Source organism: Empidonax traillii, unplaced genomic scaffold (assembly GCF_003031625.1).
Source record: "Empidonax traillii isolate 1590-97213 ecotype Southwest subspecies unplaced genomic scaffold, ASM303162v1 scaffold237:size1322474, whole genome shotgun sequence".
Lineage (NCBI taxonomy): Eukaryota > Metazoa > Chordata > Aves > Passeriformes > Tyrannidae > Empidonax > Empidonax traillii.
Genome location: NW_020955430.1, coordinates 1,138,679 through 1,164,131, shown reverse-complemented (window position 1 = coordinate 1,164,131; position 25,453 = coordinate 1,138,679). Strand labels below are relative to the sequence as shown.

Below are 25,453 nucleotides of genomic sequence, written 5' to 3'. Positions count from 1 at the left end.
AGCGCAGTGTCAGCGTAGCAGGAGGGGGGTCAGGCTGTTGATTAGTGAGTTGTTATGACCAGCAGACCCCTTGGGGTACATCACTCCTCTGCTGCCCAGCTTGCCCCTTGTTCTTCCCCTTTCTACTCACGTCTGCTCTCAGGGTGTCCTCGCAGGTGGCCCCTGCAGAGGTCACAGGGATGCCCTGTAGTCAGCACCTCTTGTATGTGCTGCCTTTTCTCGATGAGGAGGAGTTTCTTAAACTGCTAAGTTGTTCTGAAGTTTGGTTCCAGTGAGAACAAGTGCTAAAAGTGTAAAGGATAGTGATTTAAGTCTGAGTTTTATGTCTGCTGCCCTATGTCTTTGGCCTATTTTATGAAGTCAGAAATCCTGATATCATCTCATACTCTAGTAGGAATATAATAATAAATATGAATAATCAATACAGAATAGTAAAATAGCTTAGCCAGTTGGAAAGGGGAGTATCTCAAATAAGTGTCTTACAGATGGAAAACACATAATGTGTACTAAAAACACAAACGTGTTCCAGGAATTCCTGATTAACAAGAACAAACTGAGGGCAGACTAGGATTTACATGAGGAGGTTTGAACTCGAGTACTAGTAGGAAAGGAGGTACTTCAACCCACTTAAAAAAAGTGCTTACTACAGACAGATGACATAAAACAATTTGTCAGGCAGAGCAGAGTCATCTGATCTTTGTCCAAGCTCCTGACTTCTGAAACTTCTCATGGGCTTGCTTTTATCTGCACTCCTCAAATCTGTGGCTGTAGTTTGTAGAATAAAGCAGGACTGTGTGTGCAGTGTGGAGACTTTTCCCACAGGGTGAGCAGTGAGAGGCCCCCCCGGTGCTCCCCCTGCTGCAGAACCACTGACAACGATCCCCCCTGCAAAACTCACCCTACCATTGGGGTGGGAACCTGTCAGAGCTCTGCAGGCTGCACTGGCACCAGGGTGAAGCTTCCTCTGCTACCCCTCACCCTGCTGGCAAGAGTTTGTGCCTTAGAAAACCCTCTGAGGGGCCCTCACTGTCCTCTACAGTCTTTGGCGCTGCAAGAGCAGCTGCAGATGCAGGAGGGGAAGGTGGCAGCTGGGGCAGGGGAGAAAGTTGAGTGTGTGTTCATACAGTGTCTATGAAGTGAATGAGTAAATACCTGGAATAAATCGTGCAAGGCAAGCAGATGGCTTAAAAATCTGGAGCTGAACAAACCTATATTGAAAGTCAATGTAAAATAAAAGTACTAAAGATGTGGAGTAGACTTTCAGAGGAAGTAGAATGAGTATTTGTGTATTATGGAAATAAATGTGGTTTATACACATTTATGAATAATGTAACCTTCAGGGCCCAGACAGAAGAGAAGAAAAGCCTAATTTGAAAAGAATGAGGCAGGTTGGTATGTCATTTTAAGGAAGAAATGATGGCCTCAGAATTGTTGGAAACAATTTTTAGAGATTTTGGTTGAAGGTCTGACTTAAAGCTTATGGAAATTCGCAGGAGTTTTTCACTGACTAAGCTAAGCATCATATGGTAGTGTTTGTTCATATTAGTAGCAAATACTAGGTCATGAGCTATACATTTCAGTTTAAAAAATACCTTTGCATTATTCAATTCTTTAATGCTTTCTTAAATGAGGCAGTAAAAATGATGAAAAGAAGCTGCAAAGCTTTAAGCAAAGTAAGCACATTTTTTTTTGCTGCAATTGCAAATACTCTCTGTATGTCGTGGCATTTTTATATGGATATGGTACATTCTCTGCTGGAGATTTTTTTGAGGATCAATGTGTCTTGTTAGTATGAGAAATATTGTCAAAGATAGAAAGAATATCAAAATAATAATTGAAGTATTCTTATCCTGATCTCACTCCTAAATATTTACATTCCATTACTTTATAAAGGCAGATTATTTGCTGTGTTGGAAACTTAAAAAAAATACTAAGGAGGAAGATGATATTCATTTTTTTTAAAAGAATAAAGCAGCAGAGCAGCTGCAGAGCTGTCAGACATGCAGGACTGCAAAATTTGGTGTTTCAGTTTAAGGACATCAAGTGCAATGAAACACTGAAACACTTGAAACACCAAAATAGTAAAAATGTTGCACTTTGTTATTTTTGACCTATTGTGCAGTTTTTAACAGAACAGATAAAGTCTGCAGAACCTGCAACATTAAAGACTGTTTTGTAAGGTATGGGGTAAACAGGTTGAACTTTGATTTTTCAGGGGGCCTGTGGCTAGATATTGCTGGTTAAAATGTCAAGCAAAGGCAGTGTTTTCATCTGAGATTGTAAAGGTCTGTACATCCTGGAGCTTTAAAGTGCTGGGCTAATGTGTCCTGCTGAAAACTGAACACAGCTCTTGCAAGTGCTTTGTTCCACACTGATCAGAAATCTTTTAGGAAAAATGCTGTGATTTTGTATGTGGAATCATAATGGAGAAACAATCCTAGTACTGAATCATTTCATTTTTAAGATTTAAAGAATACATTGTGAAATGCAGTGTGGACTGAATGAGAATATAAATTATAATATACATATATATAATAATTCATATTTTTCAAAATAGTGATTAAAGCAATAAAGTACAGAACTAAATCTAATAGTCATTAATCCACTGAGTCTACAAAAGGTATGAACTGACTGACAAACTTTTAGTAAAGAACGGAATGTACAGAAACTCTCCAGTTCTTTAATATAGTTTCATTTGGCAGCGTTATGGATTCAGTTCAGTAATTGCAGTCTTCTTAAATCATTGGAATGAGAATTTCTCTCAGTCTTCCATGAATACACCCTCTGATGAGGGAATGTCTGTGTATGCCACACGCACGTACCTGAGATCATGTACATGGAACCGAAACGACTGAGGGGGGGCTGGAAAATGAAGTTGGAGCAAAAGGAGCACTTCGTCGGGTCTGACTCTGCAGCCACCCCCGGCAGGGAACTCTCCTTGAAGTCACACATTTTTATGAGATCTCTTGCCCTGTTTTTGCAGACTCTGGACACTTAGAGAAGCATCCAAACTTGCATGTGTTTGGATGAACTGAACTGTTTGATTTCTGAAGGATCCAAACCAGAGGAATGGGTTATTTCCAAATTGTGAGAAGCTTGGGTCTAAATTCAAATGCTCACATAACACTGAGTTACATTGTGTGTGGATAGAAAAAATACCTGTGAGAGTGGCCTTAAAGCAAAACTCCCTCACGATCTCAGTGTTACATTTTACTGCCCTGGGGAGTCATAAAGACACTGTCAGTAAAGTAAGGGAAGTCTCCAGAACAATCCAGAGTGCTCCGTGGGGATGGTCAGTGGTGTCTTTGCTGCCTTTGTCCCATATCCCGCAGTGCAGCCACATTATCATCCCATCCTGCCAACCCCCCTTGCACTGTGCTGCCTGCAGCTGGGCAGGTACTGAGGTGGCATTTGATACAACATGGATATAACCCAAGAGTCTAAACAAAGCCCAGAGAAATCACTGGGGTTTGTGTTAAGCTTGAAAACATTTTGTGTTTTAGTTTCCAACCTGTGAAATGGAAAAAATTACCACCTTTCGTCAGGGTTTCCTTCTTTCCTTTTGAGATTGAAAGTTTTCCTGGGCAGATATATTATCTGGTATATTTGCTGCATAGTAGCTATGAAGATGTGAATTCCAATCTCAGTTCGGTCTAGACTGTATGGTAATAAAAACTGATTTTACTAGAAATAGGCTGTAATGTATTTACAACCTTTGTGTCTCTGTTCAGTCAAATACCAAGTTTCGACTCAAACTTTGAGAGTGGTCATAACTGTACTGTGTGATTATTGCACCCAGTGGGATGTGCTTATCAGCAAACTTCACTGCAGTTCTGCGCTTTATTTTTTTAACTGTCTCTTTGATCCTTCTCCAAGTTCACAGTTCTCTGACCATTTCTGTTTTTATACCAAAGAGCAAAAGCAAATCAGGAGGAAACTGATTAAAGATTTAGCACAAACTATTAGATACCATGTCATTATTAGCAGAAAGCACTTCCCACAAATCAGAACATTTGCACTATTAAAGTGGATAAAAGTACGATGGAATTCATAGATTTACTTAGTATTTTTGAAAGAAAAAAATTCCGGTTCTCTGTAAAGATAATGCCATGGGAACTAAGGGAGCCATTTTGTCTTGTTAATCACAGATGTTACTATACAAATTCTTGCATCTAATCTACTCAGTACAAAACTGAATTATAATGATTAAATGCCAAAACCTTTGTTTAAATAACAATAGGATCATCTTGCAAGCTGATACTCTCCCATCTTGCAGATGAAAAGGAAATTGAAGTGTAGAAGCAAAGCTCTTACTGGCAGAAAAAGATATATTTTCAAAATTAATGAAATGCTTGATGTCTCATCAGCATCCTGTTTCTCCAGGTTCCTGTCCCTGGTCCTGTGACCTATTGTGGTGTGTCAATATGGCATCACTGGCAATCACCTCTGTTGGGATCTTGACCTATGGACTGTGCTGGCTTCATGCTGATGTCAGCTGGGTTCAGATCTTGCCACCTTGCCCATATGACTCTGTTTATTTACCTCCTTACAGACACACTGGTACAATGGAGGTGGCAGTCTTATACACAAACAATTTCATAGCTAGGCTTGTCTTAGAAATTGATTATTAAACTTAGTTGTGTTTCTGAATTATGAACCCTTCAAAATTCAGCCTCTAACTACCTAGAGTTGCTCTTAATTCAAAAAGTTGGCATGTAAATTTAGACATCTCCCTCGCCATTTTTCCTAAAAATACATTGCCATAACTTACTTTTCCAGTCTGTCCAAGGAAGGACTATAATCCCTAATTTTTTTCAACCTAAGCATGATTTGGGAAGCTTGAGTGTTCTTTGTAAGGCAGGTTTTTATTAGTGGTAAAAGCTCAAAGGAAGAGTTAAAGATGAAACTGAGTGATTAAAAAAGCACCTTCATGTGGAAAGGAGTGTAAATAAAGTGAGGGCATAAATGAACTTACTCTCCTTCCCGTCTCTTAGCTGCAAGGGGCCTCGAGCATACCACATGCTTTTTCACTTTTAGAGGCCCTCTACGTAACACAAATTAAAACCAGGGCATGCCTTTTCTTAGAACCTCTGCCAGGCATTTTATTTTCATAGGTGTCAACTCTAAACTCTGGCTTTCCTCTTACTTATATCTTGATGGAGGTGGAAGAAATGAGTGTGGAAGTGAGCTCTGATTGCTTGAATGAAAAGTGTTCGTCATTTTGGACCATTTTCTTTCTGTCCTGCAGGTTCCTGGCTGACCCTTACACATGGGGGGGGTGGGGAACAACATCAGTCTAGACAGAAGAGGCCAACAACTAGTTGTCCACTCAGGTTTCAGATTAGAAATGAATAGTGTTCAATTTCTCACAGATGTTTGGCAGCCACTCTGCTTTCACTCAATCCCAAGCAGGATTTCTTGTGCCTGAAGAATGCGGTGACCAGTAGACGTACATAGACACACAGAATAAAGATTCCATCTGCTGTGGTTTAGATTTATCAAGCAATAAGTTTTTAGAAGTGAGATCACTAGGACTATGGTCTTAACTTATTCTGACCTGGCACATCTTCTTTTAAAGTTTGGGGTTTTGAAGGTTTCTTTCATGTAGAAGGATATTTGTCAGTACATGTGTGTTCCAGGGATTAATTACGCCTTTAAATCTAAAGGCTCTTGAAGGATTAGGAAAAACATCGAGTTAAAAACTCCATGTATGCCCAGTTTCAAATAAAGGAATGGTTTTTTTCTCTCTGCCACCTAATTTTAAAAATGACAGTCTAAAAACTGAGGCATGAAATGCAGCATTCTTAATTTCTCTTAGGACACTCAGAGCTTCACAGTTGCCAATTACCAGGTCAAATTACAAAAAATGTTGTAACTCAAGCTGAAAAGCAAATCTCTTTCTTCTTTGTTACAGAAGAATCTAACTTAACAACTAAGTGTTTAAAGGCTTAGATCTGGTCTCAACACAGGCAAAGGCCCAGGTTGTCTCAATCTTTTCCCAAATTATAAGCTAAAAATAAGTTCCCTTAATCTTAACTGAAGGGATAAAAAGAAAAAGATCATAGAGATGGAGCATTTTTTACTTTCACAATATCATAGAATTTGGACAGTAGAGCAGTCAACAAAAAAATGTTACAAGAATGATGACAGCAGTCCAGTGCCAAACAGGATAAGAGATAGAGAATATATTACAAATTAAGCCTTGGATAAAGAAGTTTTAATCTTTATGTAACTGCAAGCTGATACTCTTCTGTATCTGGGCATCTCAATGGCTTATTGTTGTTGTTTATTTAGCATATACTTCAAAATATAAAATTGGAAAATTCTGAGACGCATATTACTGCCTGTGCAGTTATCCCAGCTGGAAAAGAACCCCACCAGTCAAAACCCTGTTGTGGCCCTTAGCGAGGGTTCTGCTCTGAGGTGCACTGGGCGATACCAGCAGAAACACTGGGCTTTTGAACTCAGTTTCTTCAGTTTCATAACTTTTACCAGGGGTCTGATCCCCTTGCCATGCAGTACAGGACAATGGGAAACTGCTGACTGACTTCATAAAAGCAGAGGCAATCTTACAGGTTTGATTTAATGTGGAATAAATGAATACAGCAGAATGATTTTCTAGATCTCTGTTTTTGAAAGGATGTAAATTTGCATTTATCCAGCTGCAATCTGCACTGTCCTGTTGCCACTGAATTCACACAGCTGGGGCTCCCATGAGGACTGTCTCTGGTGGCTGACAGCAGTCTTCCAAAAATCACAGGCATTCCTGACAGGTGAGCTGCAGAGAGCAGAGACTGCCCCAGATCTGTCTCAGAAGTGCTGACTGTTGGGGTTGTGGTTCTTTGAGAACTGATGTCAAAATAACATCCTGTGAAGTGACAACTTCGTAACATAGAGGAGAAAACCAAAAAAGTGTCTCCTAATGCTGTAAAATCAAGACTCAGGTTTCAAATGGGGGGATGTTCATTTGTCTATAATCTGTGTATTTACTGTATGTTATCCTTAAATTGCCAAGTATAAAAGCAAGGGACTTCCTGGGTGAAATTTTACTGTAAAGTTCAAACAACAAAAGGGATAGAGCTGCAGGCCTGGAAGTTTGATTTGTTCTTTAAAGGCTGCTTTTCCAGTTCTAATAGAAAATCACAAGCTTTCTATAGATATCAGATCATAATAATGACCATAATAGTTAATATAGACAGAAATTGATATTTCTTCTACAAACTCCTAAAATTTCCAAAGAAAGCCTATGATTTTGCAGAAAATTATATAGTATTTTTAAGACAAGTAACATTCCTATAGAAGATTTTTCTGTTTTCTGTAGAACCTGTGGTTTTCAGCCTGTGCTGCATTTTTTAGGCTTTTTCTCCAAAAGTCCAACTTCTGCTGCTATCCACAAGAGAAGCAAGTATTTTATTCTAACCCATTTTTTAATATTCCTTAATGGATCAATTGGGGAAATCTCTCTGTCCCATTTGAAGGTTGTAAATCTATTTCTTTGTAGGAAAAATTTCATTAGATTGATATCATTGCTTCTTACTGAGCTTTAACCACTCTGAAAAACTGATAGGTCCACAGAGCTTTCTTAAGGCCATTGACTGATCCAGGCAGGATTGGAAGTTTAAAAATCCTTGCTTTTGCTACTACACCCAGACCACTACACCACAAATGTTTATATGCTATGGAAAATTAACCCTATTCTTGATTTGTTACTTCCCTTACCCTGTTTGTGTTGTCTTTTTGCTGTAAAGATATAGGTTTCAGATTTCAGAGTTAAAACTCAAATTTTAATGACTCTGAAAACTAAAATCTTTTGAAGAATCATACTTCTAATACCGCAAATATTCAAATTACTGCCAGATCAGTCAGCATTTCAGTATGGGTTGATAGTGTTTTCTTCTGGCAGTAAATAGCCCACATTATGACTTCACCCCTTAAATTTCCTCAAGAGGTTGGTTTTCACTAGAAGTGCAGTTTTTTTCTGAGCTATATTCAACTTAACCATATCATAATTTAGGAATTTAATTTGTCCATATTCTTTCAACTGCTGCTCTCAGTAATTGAAGGGATGGCATTATTTTGTTTTCTTTGAAGCTTGAGAGCATAGAATTTGTTTGCTGAGGCTTTTATAGAATTTAAGAAATTAGAACCAAATCATTAATCCACTTCTATATAAGTACTTATCTGTATGTGCATAAGTACATACAAATGTTTGTAAAGCCCTATGCATATGTGTATTTTTTCTTTAAATGTGACCTGGTTAATAGTTTTATATTGTATTTCTATTATGATGCAGATGCTGCCCCTAAGAAAAAGCCTTGCATGAAAATAAGATGACATGGGCATAGGCAGCCTATTTCACCCTTCCCATCATAGTTTCACGGGCAGAAAACACATCTCAGGTTTTCTGAGACAACCTTAGAAATGCCCAGAGCTCTGCAATCTCTCAGTACTTGTTGGAACAGGGCTGGTGAGTGCCCCCAAAAGACGTGCTGGGAGTTGGAGAGCAGCCTCAGAGCAGCTCAAATGCTCTGCATGCTGTGCTGTGATCCAGGGGGAGCTCAGAAAGAATGCAGAGGATGGGGGAGGTGGGCACGAAGGAAAGGGAAGCATCTCAGGAGAGGAAAAGAGGGACCAGGGGACTGGAATTGTAACTACAAACATTTAAGAGAACTTAGAGGAGAAGGGGGGATGTACTAGCAGGAATGTAGGAGGGGCTGGGCAGGGACCTTGGGGTTCCTTCATCTTGAGGAAGGCCAACAGTAAAACTGCACCAAGCAGCTGCCAAGGTGGGCACGTGTCTCAAGGTGGGCAGCCAGCACAACTGGTGGCTCCACTGGTGCTGCTGCAGCAGAAGCTGAGACACCCAAAGGAGAAAGGCAGGGAAAAAGCCCTTTTTTACCCCCCCTGCATTCCAGGCTGATGAGCTATGAGGCAGTAATGAACTGTGTCCTGCCCATGTGAGGAGAGATCACTCCTCGATGAAATACATCCCTTTCTGGAGTGAGGATATTAAATTCAGATTGCACTGAGTGCTGCAGAAGGTGTTCCTGGCAAAGGCATGAGAATGCTACACCAGACTGAGGCTAATTCTGTTAGAGGACTGTCTCACAAATTAAATATATCTCAAACTGGCACAAAAAAAGTGATGGGAATTTCATTTGTATTAATCAATGGGGGTCATTTCTATTTAAAGAAACATATAGCAGTTCAGGTCTGATTCTTTCTTTCAGGTCCAGAAGGATGTGATATTGTTTATCTTGTAAAAACAGCTGTTGCCTTAGTGCCTGTGTTCAGGAAATAGATAACTTTAATGATTCATGCTTCTTTGCTCTTACACACAGGAGCTGTATCGAGCTCCCTGTAGCTGCTGCACTCCCTCATGTGTTGGGCTGAAGTCCAATAGGGGTGCAAGAGCATGTGTGATAAATACTGAAGATTCTGCTAAGTCCAGAATTATTCTTCCTGCTGTGGGGATGAAGTAGGAAGGGCGAGAACTTTCCTAGGTTGCCACAAAATTGCAGAATCACTTTTGGCTGCAGCCCTAGAAATTCTCCTTCATAGGAGAGGTACAGCGGAGAATTAAATGAGGTCATGCCTTTATCTCCCTCACACCTCCTTCATTCTGGTGTGCAAAGGACTGATAAGAACAGAGCTCTGTATCAGAAGGGGGAAGAGGAGGGAAGAGTGGAATCATAAGGGAGAGGTGGGAGGAGAGTTTCAGACCCTCAGCACCTCCCTCCTGGAGGGAGCTCCCAGGAGTTCACAGGCCTCAGTCTGCTGAGAGCAGATTTGCTTCCTGCTGCTCTTGCAATGCGCTTAGAGCAGTAAATTGTTGGGGTGCAGTGGCTGAGAATTTGAGTAACTCAAATGCAAACCCATCTCTGGGATTCATCCTCCATGGCTTACGTTAATCTTCCAGTTACATTTTATGAATGAAGGCAGTTGCCTCCCACTTGTTGCTCTACCCAGGACAGGAAATCAAATGTATTACTTTTCAAGACAGGATGGCAGAAGTCCAAACACATCTAACAGAGGAAGGAAACAATCTTATCAGCCTTTCTGGCCCATTGATAAAACCAGAGAAGGAAATCATTCAACTTTAAATGAGGAAAAGGAAGTTTTAGATAAAATTGAGACATTGCCTTGGGAGTTTTCATATCACATCAATGAAAAAGTCACATCCAATTAACCAAGCATTCGAGTCTGTATGAAGGGCTTTATTTGTGGTATCAAAGCAGAACTATTTACAGACTGTGACAAGCTTCTCCACAGTGAATCAGTTGACATTTTTCTGGCCTGTCTTCTTGGTCAGATACCTTTTCTCTAAGAACTTCTTTCTGGAAAAAACCTGCGGCAGCCATCCTAGATTTTTGTTCCATTCACGTAATAAAATTTGATCTTTAGTCATCATTGCACACAGAGTATTTTGACATCTTGGTCTTATTTTTAATTAAAAAATCTAATTATTTGTATTCAGATCAAATAATAAATAGTTACTTTGGGTCTTTGTACTTGAGCTGGTATTTGTACTGACACTGTGTCATGCTATATAAAATTACCAGTTTGAGGTAACAGCAGCTCACGAATCTCATCAGTGTACCTTCTTTTACAAAACAGACTCTTCCAGTGCTTCATATTTTTTCTAGCAAACTAATCTATCAGATGTGATAATGGAAAACAAACATGATCTCAATTTAATTAGTTGGGTTTAGCACTGAAGGGACTGTTGGAGGAGGTCAAAGGTGTGGGGGGGAAAAGGAAGTCTGACATTGTTTCCTTAGGTCTCTACTCTGTGACAATTTGAGGCATAGTAAGTTAATTTCAGATTAAAGCTTGAGATAATAAATCCAGAAGCATCTTCTTGTCAGACTCCTTCAAACTTGGTCATCTATCTAAAATTGCTTTGTTATTCCAGAAGATCTGGTATTTGACCTCATCACTCTATTTTCAGTCTCATAATAGGTGACAACTGCAGTTACCATTATGGGCAGGAAGTTTGAAGCATAATTTCTTTTTAGGAATTTCAATGTTTTTCTCTGCAGAAATGATCAGATTGTCTGCATGCATCTAGTAGTAAGTATATGGGGTAGAGATTCCCTCCCTCCTGGAATTAATACTGTGATGGGCACCTGAAAAATGCCCTAGACAGCAGAAAATATTCTGCTTTTCTACTTATGGGTTTTCTGTTCTCATCAGGCAAAAAAATGGAATTCTGGCTGTTCTACCTACTTTTTTTGTTTACTTATTTTAAAGCTCCTTGTTTTGTTATGGACCCACTCTGTGGCTGTCGAGCCTGATTTATCAGAACCCTGTTCACTGTGACCTTTGAAGTACAGCATGTTACTGGAGTAAAGGCGGTTTTCCAGTAACAGAGGAATGAATCAGTTGACATGGCCATGGCCTTTTGCAGCTTGCAGGATTTATGGGGTCATGGGCTCTCTTTGTGCAGGTCTTTGTGCAGTTGGGCTGCAGGTCAGCAATCCAAGGGCCAAGCCAAACCTCAAAATGTCACTCTTCTCTCCTGCTCCTGCCTCTTGGGACGTGAAGGAGCAGAGATAGAACTGCATCCCTGAACATCCACCAAAACAAAAAGAAAACCCCAAGTTCTTACAGAATACAGAGCAGTCGTTTTCCATCTGTCAGAATGTGCTAATCCTGGTTGCTGGTCATTTTTCAGGCAAAAGAGGTAGAAACCAAAGTATTCAATCATCCCATGCAATCTCCAGTGGAGTCAAAACAAACTCTACAGGAATGACAAATGCCACAGACCTCGGTCCAGTCAAGTGATTTCCTGCTCTAACAAGCTGCTACAAAGTATTTTTAACTTTTTTTTTGCAAATACTCAGACTGCCTCCCACTTGTGGTTGTCTGTAATTTAGGGCAGGACTTTAAAATAGAAAAAGACACATCTGGGTGGTCTCCAAACAAGCTCAAATACATCATAGCTGTAGTATAAAGGAGATATTTGCACTGTTTACAGGTGCAACGTTGTGTCATCTATATATATATACATATACATACATATGTGTGTGTGTCCCCTAATTATTCAGTTTAAATGCTGAACAAACTATGTCATTAAAGGATTTCTCAAAATACTTTTTTTTTTTAAAAGCCAAATTACTCACTGAATTTCTGATTTTATGATTTATCCTAGACTGAATTGCTGCTCACACTATTATGTTCCCAGGAGCATCTAGTTGCATTCCAAGTATGTTTCCATGTTTTCATAGTAGAGAGTGATAAACAAACAATAAAAAGAGCAAGACATGTATTTTAGTGCAATTTCCTGAAACCCTTAGAAACCAGTGGATTGGAAGGTATTAAAATACAGGTTCTCCATGTGTTTTTTCTTTAGATTCTGGATCATTCCTTAAAATTAGATTAGTGATTTTTTTCTCTTGTTACTCATGTCAATCTGACAGTTCCCCAGGGAGAGCTCAGAACAGACTCATTCTATGCACACTGAAAATAAAGAAACATCTCCTTTCCTCCTGGAAATACTCAGCCTCCAAAATGCTGATCCAAAAGCACAGAAGCCCCTGGTTTGAGTTTGTTCCATTGCTGTGTGCACAGCCTGTTCCAGCTGGGATGTTTTTCAGGCTAAAGGTAATTCAGACAGGTATAGCACAGGTTTTAGTCTTCAATTAGGTCAAAATACAATTAAATCTGACAGTAAGAAATAGGTTAATTGCTTTAGACTCAATTTAACGAGATTTAGCCCCTGTATGAAAACACTTCTCTTATGGAAAAAATAACATTTTTTTCTAGGTGAAGGATTAGGAAAACTCAGTAAAAACATTTTACTTTTAATCTCTATAAAGAGACATTCAAATATGAAGCTATTAAATAGTCAACATAAACTCTAGATGAAACCTAAAAAGGTATAATCTTTACAGCTACCAGAAGACTTCTTTCTAAACCATTCTTAGCAGCAGCCTGGGTAACCTATGGAAGAGACAGTTTTGCTCTTTCAAAATTGCAATTTCGAAAAAAAGCATTTAGTTAACATTTTACTTGGGCTCACAGTCTCACCAACACTCTAGTCATGAGTAGAACCAAGACCCTGGAATCTGCTTTGCAGTTCTTGTCCATTTGGGAAATGAGAGGAAGGAATATGGCAGAGAGTTCCTGCTCCCCAGGAGTGTGACTCAGCCACTCCACGTCACTGAACCACAGGTTACTCCACAATAGTCTGTGCTTTGTGCAATGTGATTTTCACCAGGACTTTGGCTCTTGATAATCAGCTATACCAAACAACAGATCCTAAACTTGTTATATAGGCAATTTAATCTTTCACAGAAATCCTGATGGTAATTGAACTGTAAAGAAGTCCACAAAATTTATTAATAATCCTGATAATTTCCTGTTGGACTTCATCCTGCTGTTAATTTTTTTTTCTTTTTTAATAGAACCTGGTTGACTTGTTGGTTTTATTTGAGGAGAACCTATGCAGACTGTATATGTTTCTAACTTAAAAAAAGGAATAGGAAAAATGCAAACATTTAATATATCTTCTTATGTACTTGCCCATTAGAAGTTTTATAATAGGTGTTTCCCAGTTTATTGCTTCCCTGCAATAATGACTGGAATAGTTCTGCCAAAGCATTGATGGAACATATGTTATAAAGTATGTGCAGCTTTGAGAGCTAAAGGGAGGGATGTTCTGGCTGATGATGGATCTGTTTTACAAGAGAACGTGGATCTATCCTCTGAGAAAGCTAAAGCTTTGTTTCCCATCCAAGACTATATCTAGGTACCAAAAACCTTTGTAATAACATGTGAGATTAGGACCATATAAAAAAGGGAAGAAGAATGTGAAAAGGTTGATGGGGGATGGAAAAGGGTAGTTTGGTTCCTCTGGTATGAAATGACATGTCTGGACTTTATCTCACAAGCAGGTTTGACATTTCTCCTGTGTTTATCTCAGTGTGGCATCAGAGGTCTGGATTTCTGTCTGTGTGACTACAGGAAAATCACTTTGCCCCTCTGTCCCTCCATTCCCACCATAACCTCTTATTTGTCTTCATTTAGCATTTCAGTTCTGTGAGCTTGGAAACTGTTCACTTGTGCAGCCCCCAAAGCACAAATGTCAGTCTCTACATGTTGCTGCAATACCAACATTGCTGTTCCTGTTGTGGCTCAAAAGAAACCATTTGATGTCTTTGCTGTTATTTCCTCAACTTTAAAATGGGGCAATAACTCAAAATTGGGTTATGATTGACTGATTATTGCTAATGAAATACATTTAGTTTATCAGAAGACTTTTAAGGACAGCAAAATATTGAGGAAATGGCAAACATATTCCTATTTGGTTTTCATTAATTCGCATATGCTATATGATTGACTTTAAAAATGCACTTTTGCTCAATCACACACAATAGTCCATCCCAGAGCAGAAGTTTGCTGAGTGTTGTTGCTGAGTTTTACAGCTTTGTGTGAGAGAAGGAGAAAATGGGAGGAAATGTGCATGAGTTTGCTTCAAGAATACCAGGAATTTTAAGGATTGCTTTGTCAAGTCTGAAGGTCCATCTCCACCATTCAGGAGTGAAACTGGATAAACAACAGGAGAGTAACTTTGAAAGGCTAGTGAGCATTCTAAGAATTAAACCCAAACTAATATGTGACTTTTCTCAAAGTACACTGGACAGGCAGACCAGAAACCTGTTCCAATTTCAAGGAGGAAAATGAAACAGCGTTTTGTATCAAAAGCTGACTCATTTTAGCAATATGAGGCATTGAGAGCTGAGCTGGCAGTCCAGTGGCAATAGCACCACAAATCCACAAGGAACTATCCAGTCTTTTGTCTCTCAAGGAACCAAGAATTAGGGAATCTTGCTCTTTCAAGTGTAAGGAACACTGTAAGGGAATTTTATTGCAGGAATGTATATGGAGAGGCCAGTGTGAAAGGGTCAGAAAAGCAGTTTTTTCCAAGGAATCCAATGAATAAAAAGTGAGGTGATAAATAAAAGGAAGACCTGCAAGCTTTTTTTTAATGAAGCATAAAAAGCCTTTTTTCCAAAAGATTTTTCCTAGGGAATGGTATTAAGCTCTAACTGTGGATAGAAATCTTCCTCAGAACTGTTGGTGAGTGGCCAGGTGGGAGTGTCTAAGAAAGAAAACAGCTAGATTTTAAAAATTTTAGTCATTTTGATTTTTGCATTTTTTACAAGATTTAAGGTCTGACTCGATATATTTTTGTTACCTAAAATACTTAGTGATTTACAGGACTGTTGATTTCAGGTATGTATGATTAGAACCAACAGCTTTTCAGTGATAGAATGCTCCATACAGGCTCTTCAGTCAGGAGCATTCCATATTTATTTCCAATTTGCATGGCAACAAGGACCTGTCATATCTTTATATTTGCATGTGTATGCATCTCTGTGCATATAGGGAGTTTAGAAATGCAATAACCCTGCAGGGATACTGGATGTGTTGGGATTGAAGAAGAGAGAGAGAGGCTGCTTGATAGCTGGGGAAACAGTTCATTTTACTCTGTGCAGACAGGCAGGAAAGGGAGTGCAACATAAGCAAGACATTTCATTTGTGGTTGAATCCACAGATGAGCTATTGTAGAAAGTATTCTCCAAAACATGCTTGCATGGGAGATGGGGCACGTGGTCCTGATTAGATTTAGTACCAGCAGGGCAGTTTTATTACACAGAAACATTACATTTTGAAAGCTGCAAACGTGTTTCAGTGTCAGAAGGCTGTTCCATGAGCGTTCCCTGCCTTACTGGGAATTCACAGAGCTCTGCCCTTCCTCAGAGAGTGCTCAGCATCGTTCAGCTTTGGCCAGAGTTACAGTTGGAGAGATTCAAAGCTAGAGACCATGTTTTCTTTTAATAGTCCTGCTGGAAAACAAAGGAGAAAGCATGCCTGACATTCCACTGAAGTCAGTGGTTTCTGTCTCTTTTTGCACTTCAGATCACTTCCAGTCCCCTTTGGCAGGAGAGGAAGAGTCTGTGTTTGAGGCTTTCTGGTGTGTGTTCATGTCTGGGTTCACACATGGGCACTGAGCTCCCACTCAGCACACAGGGAGTGATGCTCCCTTTGTGTCACCTGCTGTTTCTGCTGTGTCCACTCACTGAATGCCTTCTTCACTATCACCTGATAGATTAGCAATAAGAAAACAATATATAAACACCAAATGTACAGCTTTTTTTTTTTTTTTTTTGGTTAATTTAGTCTTCTGATGTCATGGATTTGATTGCCCCTCTTTTTATCTAGATGAAATCTATAAGTTTAGTCAGTGGAACATTTATCTGGATTTACTCAGATACATTAGAGCTGTAAAAACATGAGACAAAAATGTTGAGCACATTCATCTGAAAATGTCAGTAATTAACCATGAGCTTGGGAGAAACAATGCCCAGAGGTTGTGCAGTATTGTTGGTCTCAGACTATCTCCTCATCCTTGATGGAACAACCACTCTGAAGAATGTTGAGCACCATTCTTTGGGATTGTTTTGCTGCTATAAACAGGTTTACACAGCAAATCAAAATTATTTTAGAATCAGTTTAACAAAATTAAGAAGGTTAAGAATATATGTTAGTATATGCTGGATTTAACATTTACAACATTGCAACCTTTATTTGTCTCTGTTTTCTGCTTTTTATTTCCTCTCTCTTTTCTTGACTATAAATCAGTGGAACTCTATATTTGTAGTCTAGACTTCGTTTCAATGATTATTTTTCCAAACCAGGGAGAACACTCACCACTAAGCATATAATTATTTCTCCAGTGTCAGCAATTCTGGATTGGATTCATGGTGATGAAAGAAAGAATCCCGTACTAATTTCACTTTTTGATATAATTCCTCTTTCAGAGTTCCCTTTGTCCTTCAGCTGTTGCTCAGGAGGGCATTCTGCAGGATAGGCAGCACCAAATCAGCATTTCATAGATAACATTTCAGTCATTTTCCAACTGTTTCATTTTACATATGGACTTTATTTGTTTATCTAAAACAGTTGGGGTAACATGAACACACATTTAGCAGATTGGCAAGACTGTCTTATAAAAACCCACAACTCTGGTGCTTGCTAGAAGGAGGTGCCCAGAGCCCTCCCAACAGGAATGGTTAATTACTGTCCTCTTCAGCTGCCATAAAGAGCTCATTAAATGCCAAATTATTTCCCTAAACAATGAGTTCTGGTTTCTCTTTTGCCTATGTGTTTATTTATTAAGAGTTTCAGCTTCCTTAATTGATACATAGTTCCAAAGGAAAAGGAAATCCAACAGGGAAGGCTATTTTTGAGCCACTTGTTGTCAAGGAAAACATCAAAAATATTCTTTAATGATTAAAACATGATGAAGTTTTCAAAATTTAAAAAGCAGAAATGTTAAACTTTTCCAAATGTCCTCACAATTTATTTTACCCTGAGGCTGATGACATAGGAAATATCAGCCTGATGTTCTTCTTGCTTCTTAAACTTCTGAATGGTTTATAACAGGAGAATCAGGTTACAGCTGTTCCTCCACTGAAAGGAAGCACCACTTGAACAGCACTATAACATGCAAAAGCACTCGTGTTTGTGGCTGAGGACAAGAGCTAAAAGACTTTACTTGGGAAAGGTGGACTGAAGATGGCATTGCAGGAAGCATTTACAAAGATAGAATATAGTAAGCATATTTTGGGAAAGTGCAGAAATTCAGAAATCTGAGGACTTAAACAAAAATAAAGTAGAATAGAAAAAAAGCAAACACAAGAAAAAAGAGAGAACTTTAAAATAGTTCCATTAAAATAGTTGCTGTTAAAGAGAACACCTGTAATGTCTAAAGAAGGGCACATTCTGACAGTGCAGGATGAGTTTAAGACGACTTAAATTCATGGAGTTTAACCATGCAAACATAGTGGGGCTGTCCCACATAGTGCAGACTTCTTTATGTTCCACAGCAGCCAATGGGAATAGAATGTTCTCAGCGTTTCCCAAAATCAAACCCTTGAAAAGTCCAAGAGAAATAATGCCTGTTGGCAAAACATAAAATAATAAAAAAGAAACAGTAATGGCAGTAACAAATAATGAGACCCAGGACTGTGATGAGAAGTGATTTGCTGCTGCCTCCTGAGCACAGCTGGGCACAGCTGGAAGGTGCTGGGAGGGCTTGGTCAAGACTGCAGAGAGAGGGGAGCAAGTGCCATGGAAGTCCTGTAAGACAGGATATCTGCAATGAGAAAAGCTCAGCAAAGATTGTAGCTCAGTGCCACAGAATTAGATGTAGGATGGCTTTAGATCCAACAGGCTCCTGCAGAAATCCGTGGCAACATTATTAATATTAATAATCATTATAGTGAGCTCCAGTAACAGCCCTGCTTGGGTGCTCATCATTTGGTAATGCTTCTGGGGTCTGCCAGGTCTGACCCTTGCTGGGATCTTTTACAACCCCAGGCAACACTGGCTGTCAGGAACTGCTAAGTGGTAGTTGGTTTTTTTTAGCAGAACTTCTCTATGTTATGCTGAGGAATGTGCCTTCCCTTACCACACAGAGAAGTCTATTAAAGGGCAAAATAACAAACCATGTGATCATCAGCATCCTCACTTCATACTGGGCATGGCTCTGGCCACACCTCTGTTTTCCCTGCTCACACCAATTTTCTGGGTATTGCTCTTGGGAATTACAAAGACTGATGCTTTGCCTGCACAGTAACAGAGAGCTCAGGACACTGTTACTATTTTCATTTATATTGCATTACTTTTTTAAGTACATTCAGGAACTTCCAGTGAGTTTTCTCAGAGAATGTACAGCATAATTTGGGCCCATTTTTCATGAGCCTTCATTGCTAGTAGTCAATAGTATATGGTAGATTCATCTGAGATATTGTTATATTTTCCTATACTAACATTTTTGTGGAGGAAAAACCAAGTATGTTTGACACACACACACACACACACACACATAAGGAATGTTAGTCTGCAACTTGGGTCTGTAAGCCTACAAAATTCCTCTTGGTTTTACTGCTGGCATTGTCATTAACAGTGTTAATAACAGCCTGTTATCTGGTCAGATGAATTTTTTTTCTGTTATTTCAAGACATTCCATTATATTAAGCTTGAAGTTGTCATTGGTGTGTATGTAGTTTATAAAATAATGTTACCATTACCTCACTGCTTCACTTTGCAGTGGAATATCCTCCCTCTGAGCATTCTGCCTCACAGTATGACAATGGCCTGTACCCCTCCCAGGGATTTTTCAGAGTGATTGAATTACTGCACCAAAAATGTTGCTGCTGATTTTTTCACATTTCTGCTGTGGATTGGTGTGAAATGTTATTTGGCTTTGGTGCTGAATGACTTGGAGTGGCTGAACCTGGACACAGGATTTTGTTTGCTACTTTTTTTCAGAAGCATTCAAACCCCCCCTGCTCTGTTTGCAGCCTGGGTCTCTGTGGCAAAGCTGTGTCCCACACTGGTGAACTCAGCAGCCAGACCCCCAGCTGGCAAACACTGCCCAGCACCGAGTGCAGGACCTTCCTCTTGCTGATGTCAACACCACCAAGATCATGCTGCTTGTTGCTGCTCTTCCCCCTGTTCCTATTTACCTGCTTTCCATGTATTCCAGCAGTGAACCATATAGCTCCAAACACATCCCCAGCCATCCATGTGCCCAGGAATGGATGATGGTTTTTTTTTCCCCTAGTTCTCATATTGCAGTCATCAAAAAAGCCAGGAATGTGGTGGGGCACAGGTGCACTCCAACATCATCTTACCAAGCTTCTGTCCTTGACTCCTGAGATGAAGAGTTCAAGCTCATTCTCTCCTTTTCCAGTTGGAGAGAGCAAGCATTTCCTAGTTTTCTTTCTCCTGCAGATCTTAGCTCTTTTATAGTCACGTGGACACATCTGATGTAGAGGATCTTTGGAACAACCTTTTTCCTCTTTAACATATTCTGATCAAAGCCAGCAGTCAGGTGTCACCTCCTGAGAATCCTGAGAGCTAAAAAGCCCTCTCTGTCTCCTAACACAATGTAACCAAATCTTTTGGCTCCCAGGATGTACCTTTGGGGAACTGTGGCTGGGATATCAGCATAGACACGTTGAAAGGAAGGAAAAAATGTAAATGAAATGGAGAAATATATGTGTGTGGGGGGGGGAGCATGCTATGAGGTGCTGAAAATAGGAGAGGGGTTAAATACTGACATTTCCATGAGAAGTCAGGCTGAGAAAGATAAGACACAAAAAGAACATTAAAGCCAAAGAAGAGAGTGAAAAGAATGTCAGTGAAGAGATGTAAACCCCAATTCTGACAGACAAACTACCAAGACGAGTAAAGAACAACAGGCAGAAGCAGATTACATCTTGTTTTTTGCTATGTTGCTGAGAGGTCTTGGCAAGGTAGGGAAGCTCCTATGTGCATGTGGTGTGCTGAGAACTGCTGGGAGGATTCTCTCTTGGAGCAGTGTGAAAAGGGTGTATCTCCTTTTTTGTATCACTTTCATCTGGAAAGAAAGGTATGTTTTCATTCCAAAAGTGCCTCAAGAATTGAAATACCAGGAGGTAAATAGAAACAGTTGTGAGATGAGAGACAAATACCTGGGTAAGTTCCTTTGCAAATCACTGGTGCAGACATAGGAAGCAGGTTGGTCCTCATCATTAGTGTTACCATCTTCCTTCCAAGTTTACCATGAAATTTAATCATGGTACAGACACTGCTAACTTTAATCCTCATTAGGGAATAAATAAAAATAGACTGTACTCCAAGAGCTAGATTCCCAACTCCATGAGTAATTACTTTGATTTCAGGGTTTATAACAACATCACTGCTTGGAATGTTTTCTCTCTCCTTGTGTCCAAATTGCTTTGTCTGTGCGAGCTTCCATGTTTGGACTTATAAATACAAAAGCATATTTTATTAAGGGAAGCAAATTAAGTTTTTCTCCTGGTAGACGTGTCTGCTTTCAAGGCACTTGGCACTCTCCCCCCTGTTAGGAAGCAGCCACTCAGCAGCCCTGAGTTTTCAGGGATGGGATGTCCACCAAATGAGACAGGAGTCAGTTTGCTTGGAATAGCTGCCAGTGTTGTGGCAAATGAACCTGTGCCATTCCATGGATCCTGTGACAACACCTCACAGGCTGCAGAGAGGTCATGCCACCTTGAGGGTGCAGGGACAGGCTTAACTTCCAAACAGGGCAAAATTGTAATTATTCAAGGGGGTTTTGTTATTTCACAACCTTTTCACAGCTGGAATTTTCCCCAGCTCGCCTATCCTTATGTCCAGGACTTCAGTCTAAGACACATTAAGAAAGCAGTATACACATTTGGGGTTATGAGTTGAAAAATTAACTAAAATTCTTTATTTTGAAGTATCATCTCTACATGACCACAATCCACCTGTTTTTTTTAGAGGATTAGTGAATTCTTTTCTAATAAAACAGATTGAGGAAGGAGGAATTTATTGCTTATGGAGTGCTTGTTCAGAGCTTGACTGTTATGTCTACATCCTGAAACATCATGGAGGGAGACAAAAATGTTGTTCGTGTTAACAAATTACAGTTTGTCTATAAACTTCTATTCTCAAAGATTCTGTACTATTCCTGGTCTGGGTATGTGTGGTCTTGAAAGTCAGGTAGACTTGTAAAGCAATGGTGCTAAGGTTTTCCACAGCAGGAGGCAGGTGGATGGATACAGGAGACATACTCTGGCAGCACAGAAATGGAGTTGAGGAAGCCCCATGCCTTTTATTTCACAGACCCTTTGCAGTCCCCTGACCCTGCTATCTCAATTTTAATTGCCTTAGAATTTCTAGTTCAGAGTTTGTTTACTGCACTAGCTTCTTTTTCTTGATGGTTGTTCAAGGTTGTGAAGATCTGGCTAAAAATAAAAATTAGAACATGTCCCTTGTGCATATTTCTGTCTCCTTTCTCAAATGAGACCAACCAGAGAGCAGCTGACACCGATACTGGCAGTCTGGGTTGGGTACAGAACACTGCTGAATACACCAGTGAGGGCTGCTCTTGGTGCTCAGTGGCTCTGGGATTCCTCCTGGCAAAGGACTAGCACTGGAACCCGAGTGAAGCTGCAAGGAAGTGATGTGCTCTCTGTGAGAGCAGAATTCACAGAATGTGCACAGAAACCTTCACGGATCAATGAAAACTTCTCTTGGTTCTTGCCAGTCTTCAGTGTCTGGGGCATCTAGTGTAAATAATGACAAAATCCCTTTCTCTATTAATCTATCATTCTATTGCATACTCCAGAGCCCGTTTTAAATTACCATCATCATTATGAATTTAAGCATGTTTTGTTCTTTTTCAGCAGTTGAGTCTGCTAAGATGTGTTCCATCACTGTCATTTTACCTTCTTGTCTTTCTGCTTAAGATTGAAAGAGAACTTCTAAGCATTTATTCTTGTTCTGTACCTATGTGCTACATCATCTTATTTCACAAATCTGTGAATATAAAAATAATTCACTTTTCCCATATTTTCCTATACCTTTGCTTTAGTGGTATTTATGAGACACTCAAAGGAACTGCATTTGAAGATCCTTTATTACAATGTGATTTCCAAACTTCAGTAATACTAATTTACTTTTGTTTTCATGGCTAGGATGTTAGACTGAGACCTATTACGCTAAAAAGCTGTTGCTCTGTGTGGGATGTGCTAGCCTCTTTTAGGTAGCTTAAGAAAACCTTTTGATATCCCAGGACATTCTCTTACCACATCCTTGAAAATATCTAACATTTTCTGCAATCCACTGAATTCCAAAAATATTCTACAATTTTGTCAGATCCTAAATACGTAAAAATTCTTCTTCCCTCTCCTTTTGTTCTATCCCTAGAATGGTTTGAATAACAAGCAGGAATCTTCACTAAAGACACAAGGATCGCCTCTTCTTCCAGAGGAATGTTTGATTTTTTGCAGGTTCTCAACATGATTTCATCAATTCCAGCTGGACTCCATGAGGCTGCTGGTTCTTTTGCTCTCCCATTTATAGAGTACCGTGTTTGGAATGAGATTATTTATGTTACTGTTAATTACTGTAACTAATTTCGCAGTTGGTGTGGGGAAGCCTGAGGACGTGGCTCAGCTGGTGGCTGCCAGCGCTAAAAGGAGTTGCTAAGAACAACTTCAGATAAAATTTTGTCACAGCGCTTTAGGCTTTTAAGGGCCAGTGTCCCGAGCCCAGTCTGGCCCTCATCTAAGGTGAATAAAAGTGCTCTAAGTTTTGGCAGTTCTGGGACGAGAAATTCGGACACCTGCCCTGCAGGGGCTGGGGTGATCAGTGCACTGAACGGGAACGCCCAGGGAGCTCAGGGAGCTCAGGGCCACCCTCCGTGCATGGCTGCGTGGCTGTGCTCGGCAGCGCTGACAAACACCTCTTCCAGCGTTTCGCTCCTTACTCTTGGAAAGCAAAGTCTGGTGGAAAGTAAACAGATTGCGCCAAACGCTGTCCTTTAGACTCTGCTCCGGCCGTGCCCCTCCGCTCGCCTCACACCGGCACAGCAGCGGGAGCGGCGCGACGGCGACACACGGCGGAGAGGAGCGGGACGGGCCCGCGGGGAATCCCGTCACTGGAGCACGGAACGGTTCGGGTTGGGAGCGGCATGAAAGCCCATCCCGTCCCAACCCCCTGCCATGGGCAGGGACACCTTCCACTAGAACAGATTGCTCCAAGCCCCGTCCAGCCTGGCCTCGAGCACTTCCAGGGATGGGGCAGACACAGCTTCCCTGAGCAACCTGTGCCAGTGCTTCACCACCCTCACATTTCTAATCTAAACATACCCTCTTTTAGTTTAAAACCCTTTGTCCAACCACAGCAGGGCCTGCTAAAAAGTCTGTCCCCATCTTTCTTTAAGTACCACAATTAGGTCTCCCCAGAGCCTTTGTCTCTCCAGGCTGAACAACCTCAATTTTCTCAAGCTCTTCTCATAGAAAATGTGTCTTTGTCTTTCCATGACTATGTCTTTTTTATATTCAATGAATTTAAAGATCAGCATCAGTAAGTTCACTTAAAGGTTTATACTTCTTTACTTGAATGATGGAGACATAGGTTATCTGCTGTTTATTTTTGACTTTGTTTCTTTACACCACAGATTGCCCTTTAAAAATCCTTGAGCTTAGTGATGGTTAATCAAATCTCATGTTTGGAGGAATAACATTTTGGGTGACTTACTATGATATGTCCACACTGCTGATCCAAAAAGGATAATTTTAAAAAATGTCTACATGGTATTCAGTATTCTTCATGTCAGTCCAAAAAAGAAAGAAAATCTGTTATGAGGCATCAGCAAGCCCTGGATGCACATAGCTGAGAGGAAAACAGATCATTTTCAGGGATCTGCTTGTGTAGGGTTTCATAAAACAGACATTTCTAAAAGTGCTCTCAGTGGGAAGGTTTTTTGAAGAGAATCTTCCTGTCTGTTGATTTGCTGTATGTTGTGAGCAGTTAAAGTTAACATGCTGAATATTTTCATTCATGCCATATTCTCCTGTGCTGCAAACAGTACTTACAAAGAAGAAATTAGGTGGATAATTGTTTGGCAGGTTCTGTCTCTTCTAACTGGATTCCCCATCCATTATGTGCTTTACTGGCTCTATTATTATCCACTGGAATATACTTTCAAACCAATTTTTTCGGGATGCAACTTGATCTACTTTTTTCATTACCTTCACTGCGGGTGCTTATCTCCTACAGTTCATAAAGCATCTATTTAGATGTGTACACTTCTGTTCAGTCAGTTCTTCAGAGGGATTATGACTGTCTTCAATTTCCACATTTTCCTGTTACACATACTTGCGTGGTGATTTAATCAACCCTCAGCTTCAAAGCTTGCCTGTGCTAGGAAGTGTTTCAGGTCTACCTCTCCATTTCTAAGCACTTGCCTATCACATAATGTTGCTTCATTTCCTGTTGAGTATCTTCTTCACCACAGTCCTCCTGGTTGCTCAACCCTGTAATAACGTGCTGCTTCATTCACTGAGTATTCAAATTCCACTGCTTCATGTAAAACATTCCCTAATAACATGTCTAATGAACATACTTGTTCTTTCCCCACAGCTACGACTCTAAGGGCACTCCCCAGCCCTGACTGTTGTAACATCTTCCGTAATTTCCATGATCTGGAATTTCCCTCTCCCTTCTCCCCCAAAGTTTATATAAAATGAATTTGTTAGTCTCATGTTCTTAGCCTGGCGATTTGACCGGATCCATCTGCCACATAATTTGATCTACCAAACATTACTTTCCACTTCCCCTTACTTAGGCATCCTTAGCTCACAGTGAACTACCTTGAACTTGACCTTTTCGGAGATGCTACAGGCCCTGTAATTCTGACTGGAGTTGCACTGAAACACTGTACATTACATAGGAAAAAATGCTCCAGATGCAAGGACAGGATCAAAATGTGACATTTTGCAGTATTTCCAACCCCAGAGAGAATGCCTGATGACAAATTTAACAAACTGTCTCAGTTTAATTGAGACAAGGGTCTTTTGCTGAGGATGGATTAGGAGAAAAA

The 25,453-nt window shown here is 40.1% G+C and overlaps 1 long non-coding RNA gene across 2 annotated transcripts in view; it reads left to right on the top strand.

Moving 5' to 3' along the window:
- LOC114059697 overlaps nt 1–25,453 on the top strand; it is a 44,487-nt gene that overhangs the window by 18,341 nt on the left and 693 nt on the right. The window lies entirely within an intron of this gene.